This window comes from Cyprinus carpio, chromosome A12 (genome assembly GCF_018340385.1).
Source record: "Cyprinus carpio isolate SPL01 chromosome A12, ASM1834038v1, whole genome shotgun sequence".
NCBI classification, from domain to species: Eukaryota; Metazoa; Chordata; class Actinopteri; order Cypriniformes; family Cyprinidae; genus Cyprinus; species Cyprinus carpio.
The window spans coordinates 22,809,300-22,835,728 of NC_056583.1; the positions used below are offsets into that span (position 1 = coordinate 22,809,300).

At 35.9% G+C, this 26,429-nt stretch overlaps 1 protein-coding gene across 1 annotated transcript in view; it reads right to left on the bottom strand.

Moving 5' to 3' along the window:
* Window positions 1–22,676, bottom strand: part of LOC109098819 (cadherin-12-like) — a 126,140-nt gene extending 103,464 nt beyond the window's left edge. Inside the window, exon 1 of the mRNA XM_042768076.1 lies at window positions 22,128–22,676. The gene's annotated coding sequence lies outside the window, so the exon portion shown is untranslated. The remainder of the gene's footprint in view (window positions 1–22,127) is intronic.
* Between the last annotated feature and the right edge of the window lie 3,753 nt (window positions 22,677–26,429).

Below are 26,429 nucleotides of genomic sequence, written 5' to 3' on the forward strand. Positions count from 1 at the left end.
TAAACAGCTGGATGTCACATCTAGGCTGTGTGAAGCCATTTCCACACCTATCATGGAGTCTAATCAATACTCTCTCTTGGCTTTCTCTGGGAAGCCAGTGAACAAACGGTAATCTATCATGTAAAACTCATTTAGGGTGCCAACATGCTCCAGTGCTTCGTTAGGAGCGGATGGTCATGTGTGCAAAGCCAGAAATGGCAGAGAGGTAGATTAAAAACAGGTACTGATGGAGAATAGGGCAATGCGAACATAAGAAAAGTATGAGACCTTCCCAATCGGGCAGACACACAAAACTCGCTATTGATTTCCCCAGGGAAATTAGTCATATGGTGATGCACATCCAAGCTAGGCCTTGCAGCACAATGTGATTTATCTTTAATATATTACTAGCTCCTCAATATGACTAATCATACATTAAGTATATACTAGTGTGTTTTTATACCATTTGTTTCCTCCTGGTTCTTCTGCAGTAACCGTGAAGAGCAGGTTTTGAATGTAAAAGTTAATCTGCTTTCTCATAAACAGCCAGGCTAGGTCTACCGTGAGCTTTAGTCTGACGTCGCCCACTCTTCTGTATATATGTGCCACGTTCTGACATGCGGAATCTCTGCAGTGACAAAGGGGAAAGTCGTGTTGCTTAAAATCTCTCCTTCCTTGGTTTGACCCATGGAGAGAAGCAGAAATTGGTTGGCCTTGAGCATATTTGTGTAAGATTTAATTGCAGGCACCGTTGTATTTAAAGGAATTTATGACAAGAGCTTGTACTTTAAATTAGTGAATACAAGCATAAAAAGTTCAGTGAAAGTCTTGACTCTTTGGTGTACAGGAAATCCTCAACTATCTCAAGAGAACTGTCTTGATGGCTCCCCGTAGTGCTCTATATTAAAATAAAAATAAAAAATACAGAAGAAATTCACTGGAGGAAAAGTAGGACGGGGTTTGATTGACCTTTTTTAGAGCAGAGAATGCTGAAGATGGCTGATTTCAAGACCTGCTAGAATGGATTGTCCCTTTTCTCTCTGAAGAAATGTGCATTTTGTTGTGCTTCAGCTTTTGGTTGATTCATAATTCCCTTTGAACATGTTGCTAACAAGAATTTAAGCCTACATCTACATTAATAAGATCCATTTGAAAACGGCATTTTCCTTTTAAAACGATCTCCGTCCATACTAGTGTTTTCAAGCGTTTTCCAAAAGTGTCTCATCCACACTGAAACATCAGAAAACATTAAATTTGCTTTCTGCGCATGCGTAAAGCTTAAAAAAAGCTAACTGCAGATGATACACACAGAACAGACATGATACATTTTCATGCAGTTCGTCTGACAGGTTTATTTTATTTATGAAAATAACCCACCAGGTCACACACACTCACGATTGTATGTCTGATCTAAAACGCAAATCCCCTCATGTTTTGCCGGAAATAGCAGTTACGAGTAAATTTGCTTATATTTTTGCAGGACTGTGATAGACACATCTATAGCAATAGTGTAAAAGTGCATAGCACATAACGTGAACAATACCAGTATAAACACGGATATCTATTGGTATAATATGCGTCACATGACTAAACTTGCGTCATCGTTTTCAAAAGCCTCCATTTTCACAGTCCACACTACTGTTTTCCTTGACTAAAAACGCTGTCTCAGTGTGGACTTAAGGCCTAAACGGAGAGAAAAAGATGTGTTTTCAAACTAAAAGGCCTAACGAAGCTCCAAATGTGCAGTCTCTGTCATGAATAGATAAGCGCTCTTTTTGAGTCCCAAATACGCATATTTTTGTTTGCATTACAACATTATGTTAAGCATCGTGGTGTAACTTCTAGTGGAGTCGCAATCTGTATTGCAAACTTTTCCTACATGTATGTTTCAGGATCTGAAACGTGGTATAATATTGGTATGCTATATTTAGAAGGACTTGATTATTTTTATTTGTATGTTTTTGATCACTGTCTTTTATTAATTATTGAAGTGCTTTAGCTTTTTAAAAGCAAAAAATAGTAAATAATCCGAGTATAGCAATAACGTATTTCAGTAGTAACGATATTAATAAATCTACTTTTTTATTTGTATTATTACTTTTATTTCCATTTTATTTAGCAAGGATGTATTAATTAGATAAAGGACAGACATTTATAACACAGCAAGATTTCTGTTTCAAATAAATGCTGTTCTTTTGATCTTTCTGTTCATCAAGGAATAAAAAATAATACAATAAAATCAAATTTGTATCACTGTTTATGTAAAATATTAAGCAGCACAACTGTTTTCAAAATGGATAATAATTATAATTTCTTGAACAGCAAATCAACATATAATAATAATAATAATAATAATAATAATAATAATAATAATAATAATAATAATAATAATACTGTTTTTGCTGTATTTTTGATCAAAATAAATGTAGGCTTGGTGAGCATAAGAAACTGTTTGCACATGATGAGTATTAAACTTACAAGATTGACAGGGTTTTTTCTTCTTCATCTTCTGTGTAAGAACAGTAAGCCGAAAACTAACCAACCTCAGTAGGGGCGCTACAATCTCTCTGGATCAGTGAGGATGAGAAGGATCAACCCTCCTGGTCCCAGTACACTTTGACTAAGACTAAGTTAGCTCAGATGCCACGTGTGCCATGTTCTGCCGCATGGAACACAGAACAGTTCTGCAGACAGAGATGCCGTTTCAAATACAGCTGTTTAAAAAAAAGAAAAGAAAAAAAGAAAGAAATCAATCACGTATGTGGTGTTACGCCTGCAAGGCTCCCAAAAGCACTACCGTATCTGTATGCAAAGTCTGCTGAGCACTCTTGATTATCTCTCAGCAGGCCAAAACGGGCAAAGTCATTTTTTTAGCAGTGCTTTTTGGCAGATGATACTGGATGATGACATTGCTGCTGCTCTGGAACGATGAAATTTCTCATTCCATTTCATCTTGTTACTATTTTGTTAGCCATTTAAGCAGAATGAGTTTTTTTTTTTTTTTTTTTTTTTTTTTTTTTTTTAATAGCACAAGACTAAAGTTATAATAATAATACTAAACATAAGTGTTTACAGATAATTTAGTTAAGCCTTTTAGTTCAGTTGATACCAATTTCCAAGAAAAACTTAAATCCCTTTAATTTATTTTATTTTTATAATAAAATAAAAGTTTTATGAAACATTAATATTCCTTTATTTAAGAATTTAAATAGTTTATCATTTATTTTATTTTATAAAAAAGAAAAGTTATTATTTTTTTTTTATTTAAACTAATATTTATTTATTTATTTAAATAGAAAATATTTAAAAGTTTTACAATTTTATGAAAAACTAATATTACTTCATTTAGTAAATACAATTTTTATTTTATTTTATTTTATTAAAAGAAAAAAAGATATGTATGATGTAATGTTGTACAATTTGAAATATTTTATTTTATATATTACTATTTGTTTTATTTATTTTTGAGAGGTTACTGTAGTTATGCAGCCAAGAGCAGTGACTGAGTTTCTATTTTTCTTCAAAAATATATATTGTTTAATTAATAGAAGCAACATAACAGACAACCGCATTTATTACAAGATCTGATTTTTGTACTGTTTTTATTCACTTAAAACAAATCTGACTGTCTGCCGCATCATCAGTGAAGTGCAGTTTTTGTTTTTTCTTACTGGCTCGTGTGCTAGCAAAACCTGTCAGTAGCTTTAGTGCATCATCCATCTCCTGGGATTAAAAGAATGGTTCACATGAGTATGTGAATTCATTCATGTGTTTCTACGTTTCCAGTTGGTATTGTATTTTTCCTCACCCTGTAGGTCATGTTTGATGGAGAGGGAATCTGCGAGTATGGATGAGGTGGGAAATAACTATTGCCTTCCCTTCACCTACAGAGTATCAGGTTCAACACCGCCGCCTTCATATACGCAACACCCACGAGCAGCTTGACTTCGCAGGACATATGTTTTTAACAGGTTTGGCTGCAAACATTCGCCACATTAATTTTTCCCCTCTTCTTTCTCCAGCTCCAGAGTCAGAGGCACAATTAATTACTTAAAGGGGCAGATATTTATCACTTTTTAATTGAAATGTTATGCTACTAAAATGAGTGGTTGTGTTCTTCATCATCCCTGATTAGACGTGCATTTTCAGAAATGAGAAAATATGTCCCCATAATCGGTGGAAAGATTGGGGTCAGTGTAAGATTTTTTTTTTAATTAAATTTTAAATGAATACTTTTATTCACAAAGGATGCATTAAGTTGATTAAAATTAAAATTAACAGTAAAGACATTTATACTGTTTTAATAGATATCACTTTCAAATAAATGCTGCTCTTTTGACCAAAGAACAACATTAAAGAATCCTGAAAACAAAATGTATCACAGTTTTGACAAAAATATTAAGCAGCACAACTGTTAATAATAACAAAAACTTATCAAACAACAACTAATCATAAAAGAACAATTAACAAAGAATAATGGAGTAATGATGCTGAAAATTTTGCTACAAGAATAAATTATATTTTGAACATATATTAAAATAGAAAAGTTATTTTAAATTACGATAATATTTTGCAATATTTATGTGTATTCATTCATTCAAATGAATGCAGCCTGGTGAAATATATATATATTTTTTTTTTTCAACAACCCCAACCACAAGCAAGAAAGAAAAAAAAAATTAATCAATCCATCAATCAATATATTGCTTGCTATTGTTTTATTATTATATTATTATCATTATTATTATTATTACTACCACTGCCATTATTATAATTATTATTATTTTATTGTTATTTACAAAGTAGAAGGGGAAAAATAAGTATTATTCTAAATATTAAAGTAAATATTAAAGTATTTATAATAAATAATAATGCTTCAGAAATATTAGAATCAAAGATAGGGAAAAAATATCTCATGGCTGTGTTTTTTTTTTTTTTTTTTTTTTTTTGTAGTAAAGTAGAAACTGGTTGTCACCGGGTGTACATTAAGAATCTAATCTGTACTGAAAGATGCCTGAATTATCATAATTTCCCTTCTGTTGGCTTCTAGCAGGACTTTTTATGAGCAGACTGTTTATCCTATTTCTATGGTGCAGACAGATATCAAGTGAAGTGAAAGAGGTGGGGAAGTTAAGCTCAGGGAGCTGCTCAGAGAAACTTATGCACTAGGACACAATTCATTTTCAGTGAGATGGGCGAGCGGAATGGAAAGCAGCCGAGTGTCCCATGAAACTGCCTGAATATGCAGCGTGCAGTGCTATATGCCGACTCAGAAACCTGTCTACGCATTGATCTGCCACTGTTCAAGGCACAATGCTTCACGATTGGCTCATTTTATAATCAAATCACATATTGTGGTTGTTAAAGACATGAGAAAGATATCAAGGTTGGACAAATATGACATTGTACCTCAGTGATCTGGCACAGGGTGACTCTAGCGCAGTATATCCATGAGTCAGCGTTATACTGTACAGTGATATACGGCGAACCAAACTTCGACATTGAGATTCTTGTGATAGCAAATTGTCCTCAGGTGCCTGTCATCATACTGCATCTCGAAGCAAAATGCTGTCTTGTTATGCAGGATTAATCATGTTGTTTCTGAATTACATTTCGATAAAGAGATACAGTGATATCCTGACTCTCTATCTGCCATTTTGACATCTTTCTCTGTTTCTTTCTGTTCATCAAAGCGTATCGGTTTCCCACCTTAAACCTTTCACCTTTTCCAGACTAAACCGAATGCATTAACCCATGCTCTTATCAAAACCGGCTCAGTTCTTTGTTTCCAGGAAAGGCTCTGAAAAACAGTGACCTTCAGCCTCCCTTCATTCAATGTGCAACTCGCAGGGCCCTAAAGATGCTTGGCTCTGTCAGAATGATTTCTTATTCCATTTTGGTAGTTGAAGAGCAATGCTTTATCTCTATCCCGGGTTCATGGTTTATACGAGGCAGCCGTGCTGTAACGGAGGGGGGCAGAGCCCTAATCCAAACTGTAAGCTGTTTAGTCAAAGTATGGTGATGAAACAACGTCCTTCCCAGTCACTGCAATTTAAAGGAGGGCTTTGGGAACATGGGCAATTTTGTTGTAAATCCGTAGCCGTCTGAGTCTTTGAAGGATTGACAGATACTGTTTTAAATTTTTTCTCTTCAGTGACTCCTTTTTGTCCAATACTGGTTTGTTTTTTGGCCATTATTAGAGAGAAGAACAACGAGTTTGCCTAAGTCTTTGTCAGGAGCTTGTGGGATGTGGTTCTTTGCTCTGAGGTGCTGGAAGGTTAATCTGCATTGGCTCGGATGTGGGTCAGAATTGACAAGGCATGGACAGCATGTTGGTTTCTTACTGTTACACACATCAGTCTTGATGTTGTTACTTCAGCAATAGCATTTGAATTGTCTGAAGGCTGCTCAAGGGGAAGGTTTTTTATTGTGATTAGTAGTAAATCTCCATCACGTGCTTTCAGATGGAGCAGCATTTACTACACAGAGCCGTAGTTCACTGACAAGCTACGCAGAATCGCATATGGTTTGGTCCTTCAAGAACAATGTAGAATGTCCATCTAGGAACATCTTATGTTTTACTGAGTTAAATCCCTGAAAAGAAAAAGACAGAAAAAAAAAAAAAGATTTCTATTCCAACCCACAACAAAATAAAATGACAAATCAAAGAGAACACAACAACACTAAAAAAATCTAGTCTTGCTTTAAAATATAATTGTTATAATTAAGAGTAAAATAATAGATGCACTCAGAAAGATCGCCACAGCAGGCTAGAAAGCTCAAGAGTCTCTGCGTGTATAAATAGTTTAATGTTTGCTTATGTTTAATGCTAAGACTAATCGGTGACCATCCTGAGATTAGGGAAATGTCACTGGTATTTACTCTGTAAAAAGGAAATCATGAGAGCAGGTAAGACTGTGACCCTGCAGGAAGGCAACACGAGAAGAAGAGAAAGCAGAAGCTGGAGGAAAAGAGAGAGAAATCTCTGTGATTGATGAACAAACACTGAGACTGTTTGCTTCTTCCATCCAGCTCAAGGGAAACAGAGAGCCAGGCCAGAATCTGAGCCAAAAGCCTCACTTCACTGAGGTTTGAGCCACTGCAGCAGGAGGGCAAAGACTGAGGTTTTTATTTAATTATGAATCACAGAATACCACCATTTGGCACAAACATAATATTGTATTTGTGTGTTGTCCTTGTGCAAACTTGGAGCATATTTTTGCCTTGAATGGGGTGAATTTAACGTATATCATCTGTAGCATCCAGCAACAAAGTGAAATGTCCAGTGATTGGCACTAAAAAGCATGTTTAATTTTCTTTGAAACAGATAAACTGCAGTTGACAGTTGACTGCAGCAACATTTTATTATGTTGTTTGTTATACGTATCACGGCAGAAATTAAAAGTCCGGTGAGTTGCCGTTAAAAGATTATTGCTCATTAGCAGTGGTTCCCAATCCTGGTCCTGGAGAACCCCCAACACTGCACAGTTTAGATGTCTCAATATTCAAACACACTTGATTCAACTCATCAGCTCATTAGTGAAGACTCCAAGACCTCAAATGTGTGTCAGATAAGATAGACACCAAAAACGTGCAGTGTTTGGGGTTCTCCAGGACCAGGATTGGGAACCACTGCTCTATAGCATTTGATATTAACATACCACCTACACCAAACCCAAACCTAAACTTAACCAACAGTGTTAACAAAAGCAAATGCTGAAGCAACAATGTCTATTTAGCTTCCATACATAAGGCTTGAGCTCTTTTGTGGAGGGTCGTTACTGGGGTTTCATGGGACTCTTTCCAAGCGCTCCACATCCTAAGTGCAACAATGTACTAGGTGTGCTACCGAGAAAGTTTACTACATGGCACTAGTTATACGACAAAATGTATTAGTTTCAAATTTAACACTATGCCTAAAGTTTTTTGAGATCATAACATGAGTACTGTGCAAGGAACCTCTCAAACATATTTTTATTCATTGATATTCATTGATAATCTGCCCTGAAATCATAGTTTGTATGAAACGGTACAAAAGTTGTTGGTGTACCTCTAGAGTTAATTTCACCTGGAAATGGCAGCGAAATGTTTATTTCCAAGGAGCATTGGTTTCCTAGTAAATGTATGTTAACATAAATTTATTGCATTGTGTTATTTAATTCTGATTGGCCAATAGTGACATTCTGTGGTCGAAAACTTCTGTATAATAACTGGTGAACTGTATGTTGTATCTTTGTTGTTGTAAGAGGAAGATAATCCTGTCATACTGGCTTTGCTGGTGAAATGAGGTCAAATGGAGTAAGCAAGTTTCTCATGAAATTCAGCTTTGTTGTAGATCAGACAGATGACACATCAACAGGTGTAGAACCACTTGGATGATACGCTTCAAAAGAACAGTAAATTTTCTGATGAAATCCAGCACACCACTGAAAAACTTCTTTATTTATATATCATATAATATACACAAGGAAATTGCATGCATATACTGCAGTGTATACTATACTTAGTTTTCCTTGAAATTCTTGACCCATCGGACTAGGAAATGATAATTAGGGGAAACACTTTTTCCTCTTAATGAAATGAAGATAGGTTTTGGCATGCATGGATATAACCTCAAATTTTATGTGACATTCAGCAGCAGATGAAATATTAATTTCAAAGAGGTAGGAAAAGGCTTTGGTGAAATGCATGATTAGAAAGTAATACTTATTCATACTGACAACCTGTGTTTAAAATGAGTATTTTCATTCAGAGTCTTCACTTTGGCCTTAGTTGTTTTTAAATAATGTGGTCAGCATTAGTAATCTAGACAGATGTAATAGTATATGAATTTTTTTTAGTGAGATGGATCTTTCCTCTGTCTTCCATTTCCAAATAATTACACAGTTTACAAGGATTAATGCACCTCTAAATAGTCTTAAGTCAAATCATGGTATTACTGTTATTTCAGCATCTTGGAAGCATTCACAAAATTGTCATGCTTAGAAAATCCTGTAATTTTTTTCCTCAGCAGTAATACACGCTCAAATTTAAATTCAGTTTTATAATATCAGACACGATTTCTGATGGCAATGCTAGCTAAAGGGCTCTTTGTGATGGACAAGTGCAAGACAATTTGTGGGTCGGCACTCAACTCAACGACAGTCAGTTGCCTTCCATGAACATGTAGCTCAGCTGGTAATGCACTGGACTGGGAACTACTGACACTTTTGCTAATTTTATTTTGTTTTAGTCATAGTTAATGTGTTTTGATGCAAATATCTTTTAAATGTCATATTCATTCATTTTAGACAAAAATAGCAGTTTTTGGCTGAAACATTTTAGTTGACAATTGCAGAATGCAACATGGCTTATGCATTTTGATTAGAACATAACTTAGTTCAAGTTTACTTGGGCATTTGCATCATTTTATAATTTTGTAAGATTATAAAAGTCTTATCAATCAGTTGCATTCTTACTGAGTAAGTATTAATAAAAAAATATAGGTAGTGTATAATAATAATAATAATAATAATAATAATAATAATAATAATAATAATAATAATAAAACTTTGTTTTAACACAGACATTTTGCCAGTAATTTGTTCATAATATTACCGCTAGTCATGGATTTGATTCACAGTGAACACCCACACACTGTGGAATGACAAATGTATACATATAAATACAGTGTCTTTCATTAATCGGTCATAATGAATGTTTATCCCGGGTCCAGAGAGAATGAAGGTAATTGTCTGAGCTCATGCAGGCCAGACGAGTTAAGTTTATATATCAGGTGAGTCTTCTGTTAGTCTAACACAGAAAATCTATTAATAGAGAACACCTCGGCGTGGCTTGACAACATTCAGGTATAGATGAGAGCGAATATGTATGGATGATATTGATGTGACACTTTGGGGCGTTTGTCTGAAAGGAGCATCTCTAATGCTTTGAAGTTGCTTCATTGATTTTGTTTAGTCCCTGCTTGTGGCTGAGACTCCCTACTTGTCGTCCCTTCTTCCCTCTTCACTTCCTCTTAATTTTATTGTTTTTGTACAACAACTACTTCAAGCTTTTGATCATCCAGCAGTATTCAGCCTTTCTCTTTTCTATACTATCCCTTATGCCATTCAGAGAAAGAAGGAGAAGAGTCAGAGAGACAAAGCTAGAGACCGTAATATGGCTAGGGGAAAATAATCAGAGCCCATCCACTTCCCCACATCCGTAAACCAATAGTCATTCACCTGGCTGACAGGAAATCTTTCCCCTGGTGCCAATGGGCAATGGCTGGGTTATGTTTAAGGTTACAAAGCCTCGGAGGAGACCATCAGTTCTGCAGGCCTCCTCTAGCACTCCCATGAGCCGTGGGGCTTCACCGACAACCCCAGACTGATGAATGCAGCTAAAGTGGTAAGAGAGATGTGCTGCACAAATGTCTGCCAGTCTGAGAGGATATATTACCAGCTGCAAAGAAGAGTTGTTGAGAGTTTATCTGGAGGCCGATTACTAGCCTCTGCCTCAGACAGCACACCCACGACCGTCTGATGCATATTGTGCATGAGAAAAAAAAAGGTGCAAGTGAGTTCCTGTCACGCCCATGGACAGTTTTGTGTGTGTTAACCTCCCCCATGTGCTCCCTGTCCTAATCCCCCCGCCCATGTTTGATTATGCCCTTATTTGGTCTGTCCTGTTCCTGTTCCCATTAAGTTCAATTTTATTCAGCCTCTTGTTAATTCCCTCGTTTAGTTCCAGGTGTTCCCCATTTAGATCTTGTATTTAGCCCCGTGTTTTCCTGAGGCCTGCATTCAGTCTCAACTGTCATTTCTTTGTGTCATTTTGGATTCCCTTTGGGTTTTGTTATTATAAGCCTGTTTTTGAGCAATCTCCTTGCTCTGCGCTACTTTTAATGTGTGACAGTTCCAAAAACATGAGTTCCAGGCTGATTGGCCATGAATGTAAATCAAAGCATAGTGTATGCACGCACGCGCGCATACACACACAGACGCGTGTGTGTCTATCCCCTCCCAAAGTTCTCCAAACCTTTGCTTTTCTTGTTAAAAAATAACCAATATGAATTTTCTTGAATTTCTGTAATTTCTGCAAATAAAATTCATTTTCATATCAATTCAGAATGGTGTACAGTCTTGCACACGGTTTCATCACATTTGCTCGCTTCTAGTGTAAATGATATTGCAACTCTGATGATAATATTAATGATAATATTAACTCTCATACTGTCTACATAAACATATGGATAGAGTTCATTGTATGTTTGGAAATGTCATGCTGAGATTGATCCAAATGCTGAATATGTGGCAGTATATGCAGACACACAATAACTCTCTTTCTATTTTACACACGAGTGCTCACACATTTTCTGTCCCTGCTGCAGAGGTGCCATTTTCTGCGTGGCTCTGGTAGGACTTCAGCCAGTTTGTTTCTGTCTGGATGTTTTCACTACGTGGGTTTCACTTCGTCCCAGGAAAACCCATGAATATATTCAAAACTTCTTCAACAGCCCGAACCCATCAGCTATCCATGCTACCCAATATAGCTATCCAATATCATGGCACGGCATGTGAACCACATGCTGTAGAACAGAAATGAACTGTGCAGAGAGAGAAATGCAAATGATACAATCTTTGCTCACAATTTTCTAACTTCCATAATTTGACACATTTAAAACTAAAACAGAATAGTGAGTGATAAATAATGTTTTATCTGACACGTTTACAACTAAAATAGAATATTTTGTGATAAATAGTGTTTTATCAGTTTGGGATTAATTGTATGTAGGGATCGGCGTATTGATCCTGAAGTATCGAAAGTATTGATGCTCAAAATGTATTTTTTTTTTTTTTAAATAAATAAGGTGTATTTTTTATTTATTTATTTATTTTTTTTACCAGTGATATGGTTTATTTAACAAAAAATGTATACATACAATAAGCATTGAATTGGACGAATAACCTGTTAGCTAATAATTGTGTAGGATAGAACTATTTTCCTGCTCATCTAAACATGCGCAAATGCTGCAAGACAGAACCAATCAATCACAGAGAGCGCTCACTCACTTCTGACAGTGCATTCAAACAGGGCTGCGTTTCCCAAAAATATCATAAGCATTGATGCTTTTGGGAATGGCAGCCCGGAACAATGAGAACAGAAAAACATATGTTTGAGTTATTTCACAATATACCAATTGAAATTGTAGCCTACACAGCTTGTGAGATTACATTTATTTAAATTAAACGTTAAAAGTTCATATTGATCGTGTTCTATTCTGTAATGTTAATATAAATCATACATTGTCAGAATAAGAGGCACTGGCAGTCTCTTATGAAAATGAACCATGGTTTTACTAAAGTGACCGTAGCTCACTTTAGTAAACATATTTTAACCATGTGTAAACAAAAATATAACCCAAGTAGTAAATTAAGGTGTATTGAATGTTAAATTGCATTTATAACAAAAAGTTAAGTGGGTATCATTACCCATTTTACTCTTAGTAATTTAATAATTTTTATAAATTTCATAATTTAAAAGTTGTTTAGAAGTATTGTATATCAACAATGCTGGTCTTTAAAAGTATTGGTATCATATCAAAACAAAATAAGTAGAATCGCCCATCCCTAACTGTACTGACAGAATTGGTGAATAGCAATTCCACTAACCTACAGTAGCTGTATTTTGACAAAGCTTTGTTTGAAAGTTTTAAACAATTAAGTCACCTTAAAGGTATAGTTCACCTAGAAATTAATTTTGTCATCATTAACTTACCCTCATGTTGTTCCAAACCTGTATGAATTTCTTTCTTCTTTTCGACACAGAAGAAGATATTTGAAAGAATATTGGTATTTTATTCCCTATTATGGAAGTCATTGGCTACAAGCAACTGTTTGGTTACTAACATTCTTCAAAATATCTTCTATGTTCCACACAAGAAAGAAAAAAAAATAAAAATAACTCATACAGGTTTGGAACAACGTGAGAGTGAGTAAACGATGACAGAAATGTCATATTTGGTTGACTCTCTCTAAGGTTTGAAGGTGTGAAGGTCTCATGGATAGGGAGAACAGATAAATAAAAGATTAAAGCGCTAGATCTCTGCATAGTTAGATTTTGTAGTTTTGTAAAATGGCAAGATAAAACCTATGTTAGGCTATGGGATTGTTAGTTGATATTATTTCTGTCATGACAACTCTTGGAGGGATTGGCATGGTAATGTACATGACAATGTTAATTTATATGGTCTTGGTGGAAAAGATCTGCTACACTGCTGCTGTGACAGAGCAAGTACCTGAGAATTGCTACTGCCAATACATCCACAACATGCTGCTGTGAGCATGTAAGAAATATTGCTGCTGCAAATATAACATACATGAAATAACCTCTATATAGCATACATGAATCACCTTGCAGCAGATCTATACAGGTGGAGCTGGGGAAGGTGGAGGGTTTCTGAAGCGAGCTGCACTGCTACGGCTAGCTCTAGTCATATATTTGAATGTTGAGCAGCGAACTCTTTGGCTACCAATACAGGAGAGAATCAATCAGCTGTACCATGTGATAATGCTGTCATTGCATCAGATTGAGTTAGACCTATCAGACTGCACCATCAGAGTTTCATACCAGACTCTGTATATATCCTTGTTTGTGCAGCCTTGGTTAGATCAGCAAAGTTGTTTCTAAAGCTGAGAAAATACATTTGATGAAAGATTATGAAACCTTAAAAAAAAAAAAAACATCTACTGGTCAATCATGGAGAAAAATACTAGGTATATATATTAAAAAAGGATATTTATAAAAAATAAATAAATAGGGTTGAGTTTGATTTCACATTGTCTTTTTGCATTGCAATAGATGTTTTCTTCTGTGGCTTTGCTGCCATCTCAATCTTTTTTTTATTATTGTTATTGTTTTATCCTCTTTTATTCCCCTTCCAAGCCACCTCTGCATTGGCAAAGGATTTTTTTACATTCCACCTTTTTTCTTGCTTCACTTTCTCTCAATGGAAATGCAATAAGGTGAGTTCTTCACTGTCTGCAAATCTTCAGAGAAAATGCCAAGAACGAGAAAGAGGGATTAAAAAAGTGGAAAAGATGGTTGATGCTTAGTTTATCTATTATGAAAAAGCATCAGAGTGATATTCTCGTTAGTATGTAGATGTGTTGAAGCATGATGATCTACTGCCATGTACTATGTGTGTACGATCAGCTGCTGGAAACGAGCAGGGAGGATGCAGACAAATCAATATAAACGATGGTGAGAAGTGGCTATCATTCAGGAGGGAAACAGGTGCAATATCTCTCTCAGATAGGAGCCCATCCATCACAGCCAGACTTTAATTTGAGATTTTAAGTCCTCCTCCTGCTGATTGTCTCACAGTGTGTGTGTGTGTAGGGGTGACAGTGAGGGGTTACATGTTCATAATAAAGCAAAAAAAGCTTGAAAATGGTAGAAAAGCTGAGGTCTGACATGGCAGAAAAGACATGTCAAAGTGATGGAAATTAGGAAAAAACAGAGCCAAGTGAAATTCCCTGCTGTTTGCTACAAAGGTAGTATCTGAACTGTAATGGACTGATTTGAAATGTTACACGGCAGCTCTCTGTATTACACAAATATCACTCTTCTCGCAAAATAGCACTTTTCTGAAGCTAAGGTAAAGTATCTTATTACATTTGCACTATCATTCAAAGGTTTGGGGTTAAGTTTTTTGAAATGTTAATATATTTAAAAATGCAATTTATTAACTATTTTAAAATGCAATTAATATAAAAGTTTGGGGTCCATAAGAAGTGTCTTATGCTTATCAAAAATACCGTAAAAACAGAAATATTGTGAAATATTTTTTAAATAATTGTAATATATATATATATATATATATATGCTGAATTTTCACCATCAGTCTTCAGTGTCACATGTCCCTTTAATATATTTTAAAATGTCATTTATTCCTGTGATGCAAAGCTGAATTTTTACCGTCAGTCTTCAGTGTCACATGTCCCTTCATGTTGATTTGGTGCTCAAGAAACATTTCTTATCATCAATGTTGAAAATCATTGTGCTGCTTCATATTTTGAGCCTGGTCTCATTCTTTATACATAGATAGGTATTAGTATGTAACATTTAAAAGCACAAAACATACAATTTTGTATGTTTTGACTGACGCTGAAACATATAATTTGGACATATTTCAACATTTAAAACTTAAAATTACTACATATTTACAGCTAAAAAAACATAAAATATTTATGTATCTTTTATATCATTATGATATTCATTTCAAATATGCATTTTTATAATTTTATGGATACGCAATTTAGATTTTTAGACCCCTTTACCTTCCCCCAAACATAAGCCTACCCATTTTATAACGATTTATAAAAAGTTAAAATGTAATATACTGAAATATGCAGGGAAATTACCATTTTAGTAACAATATAGCATTAAAAATATATTTTGAGTCACTAATCCCACTCCGACCTCTAAACTTAACCATAACCATTTCTTAAAAAATATGTACAGTATAAAGAAAAACATGACAGACAGACAATTGCATTCATAATCATTTACATATTAAACAAATATCAAAAGCAGCACCATGGTTCTATTGTCAGTCACAGCATGTCGGAGAAAACTTCTTTTGTGTCCCATGGCAAACAAAGTAAATATTACATGATAAGTAATGGTTAAATGATTGCAGACATGTTATTTATTTTAAGGTTTTAAAGTGTAGTCTTGTTTAACCTGTTGGCAGCAGAATTCGCACGGAACAGAAGAAAAAAATTTAAAACATAATAATACTAAAATGAAAACTAAAAAAAAAAGCAACATAAAAGACAAATGCCGTACAATATAATAAAATGATAAAGCTGCGATTGCAATATTCAGTTTGTTGCAAAGCATTATGGGATGGCGTTCTTTTTGAAGGACGTATGCAGTGCTGCCTTTGAATTTGGCTAAAAGAAAGCTTTTATAATGCCTAGCTACGTAGGCAGCTCGGTAGCTTTTGGAACATAGTCGGTAAACGCAGTATTGTTGCCTCAACCTTGAAATGTGTCAAAATGATTTTCATTCTCTTTCACTTTTTTTCAGGCTGCTATCAGTTGAATAGATTGTGCATCGGAGCTGCTGCATTATACGTTTCAATACTTTCAGAATAGCAGTAACAATGTCACAGCAGCAATGGATATATCTGTAACCGTACCAAGGTGACATCTCAATTGTATGAGAGCAGACACGTGCACACATTCGCACACACACAAGCAGCTCTGCCTGTGATAAAACTGTGTAGAAACGAGTCCCTTTATTGAAGCTTTAAACTACAGTACATATGGCCAAAGGGAAGGGAGTCCAAATAATCTCAATTATTGATCGGCATTGGGCAGAAGGCTTTCCGCAGGAGTGTTTGCGGCACTGAGTGTTGATGGTAGGCGTATCCGGATGAGTGATCTGGTCGGATCTTTCGCTCTGGATGAAAATGATAATGGATACTCAGATGCACACACCCAAGTTCAATACCAGCAGCTATCATCACTGCGGACACAAAGGAGGGTAAGAGCTGCTGCTCTGTACTTCCATTAAAATTACATGGGTGAAGAGAAAAGAACAGGGACGGGAAAGCAAGAAGGAAGATCCTAGAAGAATGCCAGATGCAGAAAAAAAAATGAAGAGATTAGAAAAACCAGAGCACAGAAAGAAAGAACTTAAAGGTGTAGTTCGCTTAAAAATGAAAATTCTGTCATTTTTTTTTTCACTTTCATGTTCTCCCCTGTATGACTTTTTTTTTTTTCTGTAGAGCACAACAGAAGAAATTCTAAACAGTTACGGCTGTGCTATTTCCATGGAAATAAATGGTGACTTACGCTTTTAAGCAACAAAAAACCATCATAAAATAGGTCTATGTGACTCATGCGGTATATTTAAATTTTCTGGAACCATATGCAGCATTTTGTGATAAAAAGACCTTTTGTGATAAATTTTCCCTCCAATAAGCTGTTATTCATTGCGACTAGAATATTAAGTGAATGAGTTGAACCGGATCAGTCGGATTCATTAAAGAATCATCTAGACTGAATTTAGAGTTGAATACTGATGATTCTAATGATTCAATCAGGAATTGAACATATCTGTTTTCCAGTCAGCTATAATGTGTCATCTGAATATTGCATACAAATTATATAAAGCACTTTTTATTTTTTTAAGCTTTCTATGCTCTTTTCTAATTTATTGGAAAAGAGCATAGAAAATATTCTTCAAATTTTTCATTTTTGTTTTTGGACGACATTCAGGTTAAGCAATTGTTGACAGAGGCGTCATTTTGGGATAAACTTTTCCTTGAACTAAGGCCTTGATGACTTTGGCTTTAGATATGTATTATTTTGTGATAATAATTGCAGAAGTATTAATTTATGTACAAGTCTGATTCATTAATAATCATTCAGACTGGATTCCAGTTCACATTCTGAACCAAATCCGATGATGATTGTAATGATTCATTGAAGAACTGAAAATTGTGGCTTGATGTCAACTTTTTCAGCGAATAGTAAGTTAAACTTCAGTCATATAGAGCACTTTTTTATGATGTGTTTTTTTGAAGCTTGAAAGCTTCACTGCTCATTTATTGTAATTTAATAGAAAAGCGCATAGAAAACATTCTTCAAATGTTTCCTTTTTTGTTCTGCTGAAGAAAGTCATATTTTGGAATGGCATAAAGGTGAGTAAGTGATGACAGAGCTGTCATTTTTTGATGAACTATTCCTTGAACTGTCTGAGGCCTTGTTGACTGGCATTAGAGGGGATCAGCTGCCACCCATTCAGTCTCCAGGATATCTGAAGGCCGGCGTCAATCACACAATATGTACACGGGATTACGTTGGATCTTCCCTGCAGCCTACGGCGGCGTGCAGCACTCCAGACAGGATATCCTCCTCTGTACAGCACTGCCCAGCCATTCACTCCCTCAATGCTCTTGCACTGCATCAGCGATGGCTTTCTTAAAAGAGAGAGCTTATTCTGCTACATTATCCATGGAGATCGCTTTAAGAGAGAACCAGAGATAAGCAGGTCAGATTTGTGTGAATGAAAAAAGCCATAAGGTATAAGGAACTTGATGCTTTGGAGTGCAAAGGGAGTGTGAAGTGACTAAGAAGTGTGTAAAGGACATGTTGTGAAGTATCTCTGGGCCATACCACTTTAGCAGCATTTTCTTTTCTCTGAAGTCCACTTATAATGTTAAAGGTTTCTTGTAGCAGAAGCAGTTATCTTTTAGTTTTTTGTGACCATTTGTCTCCCTCTTTGTATCCTTTAGAATTAATAAACGCAACATATTTCAGATACTGTTCCATTAGTATTCCTACAGTACACAAATGCCCTTTTTGCATGTGAAATAAGTAACTACAATTACAAAATGTGGGTTTGCTGTGTATTCTAATATATTTGATGCTTCTCTAGTTGATACAATATCTACTTACACTACCTATTCAAAAGTTTTTGGTCTGTAAGATTTTTTAATGATATTTCTAAATGAAGTCTCTAATGCTCAGCAAGCCTGCATTTATTCAAAACTACATCAAAAACAGCAATATTGTGAAATAATACTGCAATTTAAAATAACTGTTTTCTATTTGAATTTGTATTAAAATGTAATTTATTCTGTGATTGCAAAGCTTAATTTACTCCAGTCTTCAGTGTCATATGATCATTCAGAAATTATTCTAATATGCTGATTTGGTGCTTAAAAACCATGATATATTATAAAATATGGAAATAAAAAACTATTTTTACAGTGTTACAACCATTTCCCATCTTTCAGTTGCTCATCTCTAACATTAGGATCTTTCCAAAGGATATGCAGAGCCACAAAAGAACAAAATCTAATGGACTTCGCCACATCTGGATACACTGCCAGAAAAAAATAAATTTGTAAAAAGTGCACATTGGGCTCATCTATGAGGAGGTCCCCTCAAAGCTATATGTTTGTACCTTATATGCACCCAATGTGTGTATCATACACTTTAATGTGTAGAGAAGGTACAAATGTACGGCTTCTAGGTAATTTTTTTCTGACAGTGTATACGCTGGAATGTTTCTTGCTTACCTCTAAATAGGTGTTACTGTATGTACATAAGGGCTGCCATATGTGTACAGTATATATTATGTGCTTTCTGGATGACCCATTTTTGCAGCTTATTTCCATAATGGTCTGGTGGAACACAGCGTGTCTACACAGTGCACTGAATTATTTTATTAAAAAAAATAATAATAAAATAAGAAAAAAAAATGTGGTTCATGATATGATGTTTAATTTGGTTGTTTTATGGAGATTGATAGGCTGGGGGGTTTATGGAAATGGTAAAGGGGTTCAAGGTTTATCTGGATGTTTGGGTCTATAAAACACACACACACGCACACACACAGATATATATCAGTGTGTCCAGCTGTTATTGACCCTTGTGTTCATGTCCCTGGACCTGTGCCACTTCATGTCATCACTCCCTCTCAATTCCAAATGAATTCTGATGAGAGGGACATAGGGACATGTCAAATCTTGTGCTCACGATCCCCTCCGTCTCAGGGTTCCCATCTGCTTTTAGCTGATTAGACCTCATTTAGCTCACCCTCAAAGCTGTCTCTCCCTCAGAGCTGTCTCCCTCCCTCTGTGCTGATCGTCTCTCTCGGATCTGTTTGTCTCTTGTGTTAATAACTGGTCAAAAGAGGATTCCTCATTAAACCCAATGCTAGCGCATCTGCTATAATTCCCTCTGGGGAATTGGACTCTTGTTGGGACATGGATTTGTTTTCACCAGTAGCTCAGATCACTAGGAGCTCCGCTTCTTCTACTGCCTTCTCTGATCTTGAGCACAAAAAGCAAACCAAGACCTGTCAGCTTGGGGTTTCTAAAGTAAGTTCAGGAGGGATCTTTGGATTGTCCCTGCCTACTGATTTCAGACACTGATTGAAGCCTGCCGTTCCTTGCGTTTGTAAAGGCTGGCTTGATCCCGGGAAGAGAGAGGATGCATTTTGGCTTCATCTGTGAGTTAAATTTCATCCACTGACTGTTGTGCATTCATCTTTTTTAATATACATTTTCTGCCCTAGAGTGTCCCACAAATCTGCGCAACCTTTAACAGATGGACGGGATCAGCTTTTTTTTTTACTGTGCGACGTTTGCAATCCTGCAACAGATCAAGTGAAAATAGGTGGATAATACAGTTAGAGATGGACCGATATTGTGTCATATTCCTAGCACATCACGTCCTCTCATTTATGACAGCTAGAGACAGAGTCCGGAGGAATTAAAGTGGATGTCACAGCTCACCTCCTATTATTTTTAAAGCCATTTCTACTTTATTCTAGGAATGCTGATGCTGAATTTGACTATTCATAAGAGATTAAGCCACACCTCTCTTGGCACACACACACACACACACATAACAGCTGCCACAATAAAGTTGCACAAACAACCACTAAAAATTATAGACATGTTGTATCTGAGGGAAAACTCAACACCAGAGTGTGATTCTATATTTGGTTACACTTACCATAATAATGAGTAATCCTGACAGTCATGAAGTGCTTTCTAACATGAATCACTGTAAATTTGATCATTGTATTAAATCTACAGATGATGTTCTTTTGCATCTCAATGCAAAATGAGATTCTGAAGCATTTAAGTTTCAAAAGCATTTATATTAGGAGTTTCATTGGTGCAACAACTTGTACTATGGGGTCCAAATATCTGAGGCCATTACAAATTATATGATCAGGAACATTTTATGAACATCTGCATGAACTCAACAAGAGTAAAACCAGATCATTGTGTTCTCCAGCATGATTTCAGATGTTCCAAAGCACATCTTGTACTTCACTGGAAGCAAGAACATCTGGTCTTTTGTATAAAAAAGTTCACTTGGTTAATTTCACCTTTTTTAATGATTTTTAGGTTGAAGTGGGGATGTTTTTTTTTTTTTTTTTTTTTTTTGCAATGTTGAGATATTTTCCAGCCATAAAGCAATAATTGTTGTTATTATTATTCCTCTTTTGTTGTAAGGGTATTATATAAGTCAAATTGTCACTGCATTCTCAGCTATCACATAATTCCAAGTATGGCACATCTGCCTCACTAGAAACAGAAATACTGTAAAGGGTATGTGTTTGTGAGTGTATGTGTGTGATTCACATACCTCAGCAACACAGAAACTGCTTGAGGTCTAATCCCTCTCGCATGTCACAAAATCCATAATCTCTGTGAGATTAAATTAACAAGTACATAAACACCAGACCCCAGCGCTTTGTACATGCATATCTCTATTAATAGTATGACAATGATGTGTGATTAACAAGTGCATTATGTGGATTAAGTCTCGTTCTCTTTCATAATTCACAACATGCTGAAACTGTGCATTGCACTGCTGTTTCATCTGGGAACAAACTGTCAGGGAAACACTGCGTTTTAGAGCCAAATGAGATATCCAGCATTGCTAGGAATTTTTTGAGTCCTCAAAAGCACTTGAAGCAGGTCCTTGATGTTGACCAAATGTCTTTTGGTAGCACCTCTCTCTCTCTCTCTTTTTTTTTTTTTTTTTTTTTTACTTGTGATTCACAACTTTGTGACAGTGAAAAGCAAAGCGCACACCTGCTTTTATATGTACATGTAAATGTTGGCTCACACTCATAACAGAAGCTCACACACACTTTAGGTATGAGTGTTTCACTGGTGGGTTGCAATCAGGACTTCCACTCCAATCTCTGCGAGCATCAAGCCAGTTTTCACCTAGCTCTGAAAAGTCAGTCAGCAAAACAACCATCTCTCAGCTCAGCCTCCACAGTCAAACTCTCATGCCTTTCCAAAAACGAGGGCAAAAACTGCTAGTTTCTAAAAGGTGCAGGGATTAATCATGGACTTGTTTCCTTCTGGAGTCTTAGCACTGAAAGTATTGCAGCTTAAATGACTATATGACAGGGCATAAACACTCATGACTGGAGATGCTGACAGGTCAGTGATTTGGCTGGAGCTTGACAGGAACCGAACACTTACACCAAGAGTTATGAGCTCTCTGTTTTTGCTCCACGCTCCCTAACTCTTCATTACTGCCCTGGCAAGAAAGTCCACAGCAGCAAAACACACACAGATTCAAGGGATTTGAGCACAGAAAACATCCTACCTTAAGTGAGTCCTTTTCCAAAGGCAAAAATTAGAAGGAGGCTTGAAACCAGTAAAATCCAAATGCTTCACAAACTCTCTTCCTTTATCTGCTCTCAACCTTTTCCCCCTCTTCGTTTCACCTTGCCTTCGTGGTTTTAGTTCCTTGTTTTCTCATCTACTCTCTCTCTCTCTCAGGTGTCTACCGTTCTTGTTCATCTTGTACAGTACAGAAGCGGAAACAGATGCGCGTGCCGCTAGTGAGGAACGAAAAAAAAATAATAATTTGGGCGCGCGCGCGCAAAGGAGAGTGCTAAATTATAGATCCCTGCGGTTTTCGAATGAACAGAGAGCGCGCGCGCTTGCCAGTGTTTGAGACAGAGTGACAGAGAGTGAGCTGGTCCGGGAGAAAAAGACGAGAGGAACGAGGGAGCGCTTTGCTGACTGCTTCGCTGGCTCGCGGCTCTGCGGTCCGTGGCGCGCGTGATTGGAGAGAGTGCGACCCCTGTCAGGTCTCCGGAGTGAGGGATCTTCATCAGCTAGATTAGAGAGATGGACCCCTCGTTCCCTCCCTTCCGTCAGTCCCGCAGAGAAGCTGCGATCGGTGCGGTCATCGCAGGGATATGCTAATCATCCCGTTCTCCGAGTCTCACGGGAAACGTGTGTCTTTCAAACTAATGCACTTGCAGATGGTCTGTGTTAGTCTGGTCTGTCGGTTTCTCTCTCTGTATTAATTTGTTTTTGTGTGCAGGTAAATAGTGGCCCGCGAGCTTGTTAATTATTTTGGCACAATGCTTGGCACAATGACTTATTTCATTTCAGTTCAAGAATTTAAATTGGTTATGCAATTGAATTTTAACTTAAAGTGACATGCAAATTAATATATATATATATATATATATATTATATATATATATATATATAGATATATATATATATATATATATATTAGAATCGACGAATGATTAATCACGATTAATCACATCCAAAATAAAAGTTTTGTTTACATAATATATGTATGTGTACAGGGTATATTTATTATGTATATATAAATACACACACATAAATTTATATATTAGAAAATATTTACATGTATATACATTTATATATTTATATTCCTTATATTTTATATTATATATAAATATATTTAATATATAAACATAACATATTCTTCTTAAATATATACATGCATGTGTGTGTATTTATATATACATAATAAAATATACACAGTATACACACATATATTATGTAAACAAAACTTTTATTTTGGATGTGATTAATCGTGATTAATCATTTGACAGCCCTAATATATTTATATATATATATATATATATATATATATATATATATATATATATATATATATATATATATATATGAGGGAATTGCATGTCACTTTACACTTTACATGTCACTTTACATATATATAATATATGACATCAGACAAACATACTTTATTTTAAAAAGATAAATATATAACAATTTTAGACATTTGTATGTTAATATTTATTTTTATAAAGCTATCTGAATATATTTTGCAGGATATGTTGTGTAATTTATAGCCACATTATAATTTAACAGTTGTGTTAATTGTTTTGACAGTTTAAAACTCAATTTAGTGAATTATGTTCACAATTTGTAATTATGTTTTGTCATGAAATTTGTGTTGGGTTAATGAAATGCCCCTGTAAATTCAACTCCCTGTCAATCCAATTCAATATCCAATTTAGATCTTGAAGGAAACAAAGGAGACAATTCTAAAACCGAATCTTTCCTTACAACAACAGAACTGAAGTGATTTTTGAATGTGATATAACCCCTCCCCCACCCCCTTACATGCTAATCATGTTGTTTGTGTTTATTTATATATTTATCTATTTGTGTGTCTCTGCAAGATGTTCAAACCATTACTCTTCAGAAGTGGCAGGTCTTCATTAATGCTGACCTATTTTTGAGGGATTCCTGCTGCTCAGCAGAGTCAGTACATCGATGCATGTGGGGAGCATTCACATGCAAAAATATTATACAGTGGGGGGCTGAGACCACTAGGGAAATTTTAGATATTCAAATGTTCAAATTTCAGAATTTGGTGTAGTTCCGCTACGAGTAGTTGGCATGATGGCTGAATGTATGAATGCAGGCTGGAGTCTTTTACACTCAGCTCCAGCTCCTACTCTCATAAAGTGACAGGCAGATATAGATGGTGATATGTAACCTTTAATTATAGGGTTTGTCATTAAGAGGAGCTGTGTGCCTTGACAGCCATCACTCATGGGAAAGGTTAACATCTCTGTTCACATTTCTTCTGCATTGCAAATAACCAGACCTACGTTTCAAGAATGCAACATGGAATAATGGTTTTCTTAAAGTGTACCAAAAGTTCTTTTAGGAGCTGAAGTAAACCAACTTTTACAGTTTTCATGGCTAGAAAATAAGCAAAGTTCTGTAAACTTCCCTTTGAAATTAAGATGCTCGCTTTTTTCAGCATGTTTCACAAGATTTCTTATTCTTCCTCACACAACCTTGTTAAGTTTTTGTGCAAAAAAAAACACACATGACATTATAAACGCCTGATGTTTTCAATGGGTTGTCCTTCAGAATGGGACAGAGAGAACCAAGATACAAGTTTTAAGATATTAAACTGTTGCTCCTTGAGTAAGTTTATCTGGAAAGCATGTTAAAAAGACAAATTAAAAGTCACAAAAGGTCCAAAAAAAAAAAAACCTTAAATGCCTTACATAATCTGGTTTACTGTATGTTACAGGGACATTTCCAGATCCATGTCATTGGCATGTATATTTAAATGTTGATTGTGACTATTTTATTTACCTTGTTTTAGTAGGGTAAATGATTGCGGTGAGGAGGCAGTCCTTCAATGTAACATGAGATGTATTAAACTCTTTAGCATTTACTCTAGAAATGTGATGCAATCATACATTTTAGAACATGCTTATTTAATCATTAATCTGATCTTTGGGAGGAGAAACTGTCCCAAGTGAATCTCTATAACTTTATTAATCTTATTGCTCTTTTTATAAGCAGAGACTGTTGGTAACCTTAGAGATTGCTTAAGGCAAACAAAAACACCCAAAAATGGACATTTTCAAAATATCCAGAAAGTTCAGATCACAATTGCCCTTTTCAGATATCTTTTACAACTGTATTTCTTGGGATCACCTGAGAATGATGCTGATACCAGATTTTAATGTTGCCTATGTTTCGTGCCACTTTCAGCAATCATCAAGAGTTAATTAATAATTATAATTACCTCATTACAACTTAATGCCTGATAGGAATATTCTATAGAACTTTCATTAAACTTTCTCAGATCTCTTGATAATTTCCACTTTTGAGTGTTTTTATTTGCCTTGAGCTATTTCTGATCTAACCGAGCAAGTCGTCACTGATAATCAGAGCGATAGCATTAAGGAAGCAGTTGTTTGTGATGATTCATTGGGACAGCTCCCCCTCCGCTGGAACTAGGAGTGATCAGAGATTAATTAAGCAGGTGTACAGCTGTGACAGAGCAGCATCCAAACATATGGACATGAATAGAGCAAGAAGGAGACAGGCACGCAGGGACAGCCGGGCTAAACGATACCACGCAGTGTCTTCCCATCTCCCTGAATGATTAAATCCCTGCTTAGTTCAGATGTGTTGGGAGCTACATTCTTTATGCTTCCATCGAATTATAACATTATTGGACTGGAGTGTTGGATAAGAGGACGCACACACATACCGTCAACATCCTAACAGCTCCAGACGTGCCCCATCCCCACTCAGGGTCACCTCCCGTCCAGATGGTGTGTAACCCCCAGCAGGGCATGAAGATAATCCTCTCAGAAATCACACACACATGCACAAATATAAAACACATGCTGAGAAGGGATAAGGTAAAGATGGACGGTCAGCCCTTTTGCTTAAGTGTACTTGTGCTTTTGGGTGTAGACCATTGCTATGCTGACTGTAGGGATTTCCACATATCTGCTCTTTTATCTTGGCTTGTGTAGCTGAACGAAGCTCTTCATATTCCCTCAGGTGCTCTACGAGAGGTTTTACATCTAAACTTGTCTTTCAACCAAGCTTTGTGACTGTCTCACTCAACAGTTTTTAGATTTCTGGACCTGTTGAGTTCAGAGACTCCTGTGAATTCTTCAAATAAATAATGCTGTCTGACAGAAAACTGCACAAGGGTCTCATGCCCACCGCTAAAATTACTTTTTGCATATTAAATTGTCCATAAATTTCGAAACAAAGCAAGGCATTGGAATTCCTAGACAATGCGGACATAATTCAGGTGATCAGGGTTGAAAATCAAGTGGTC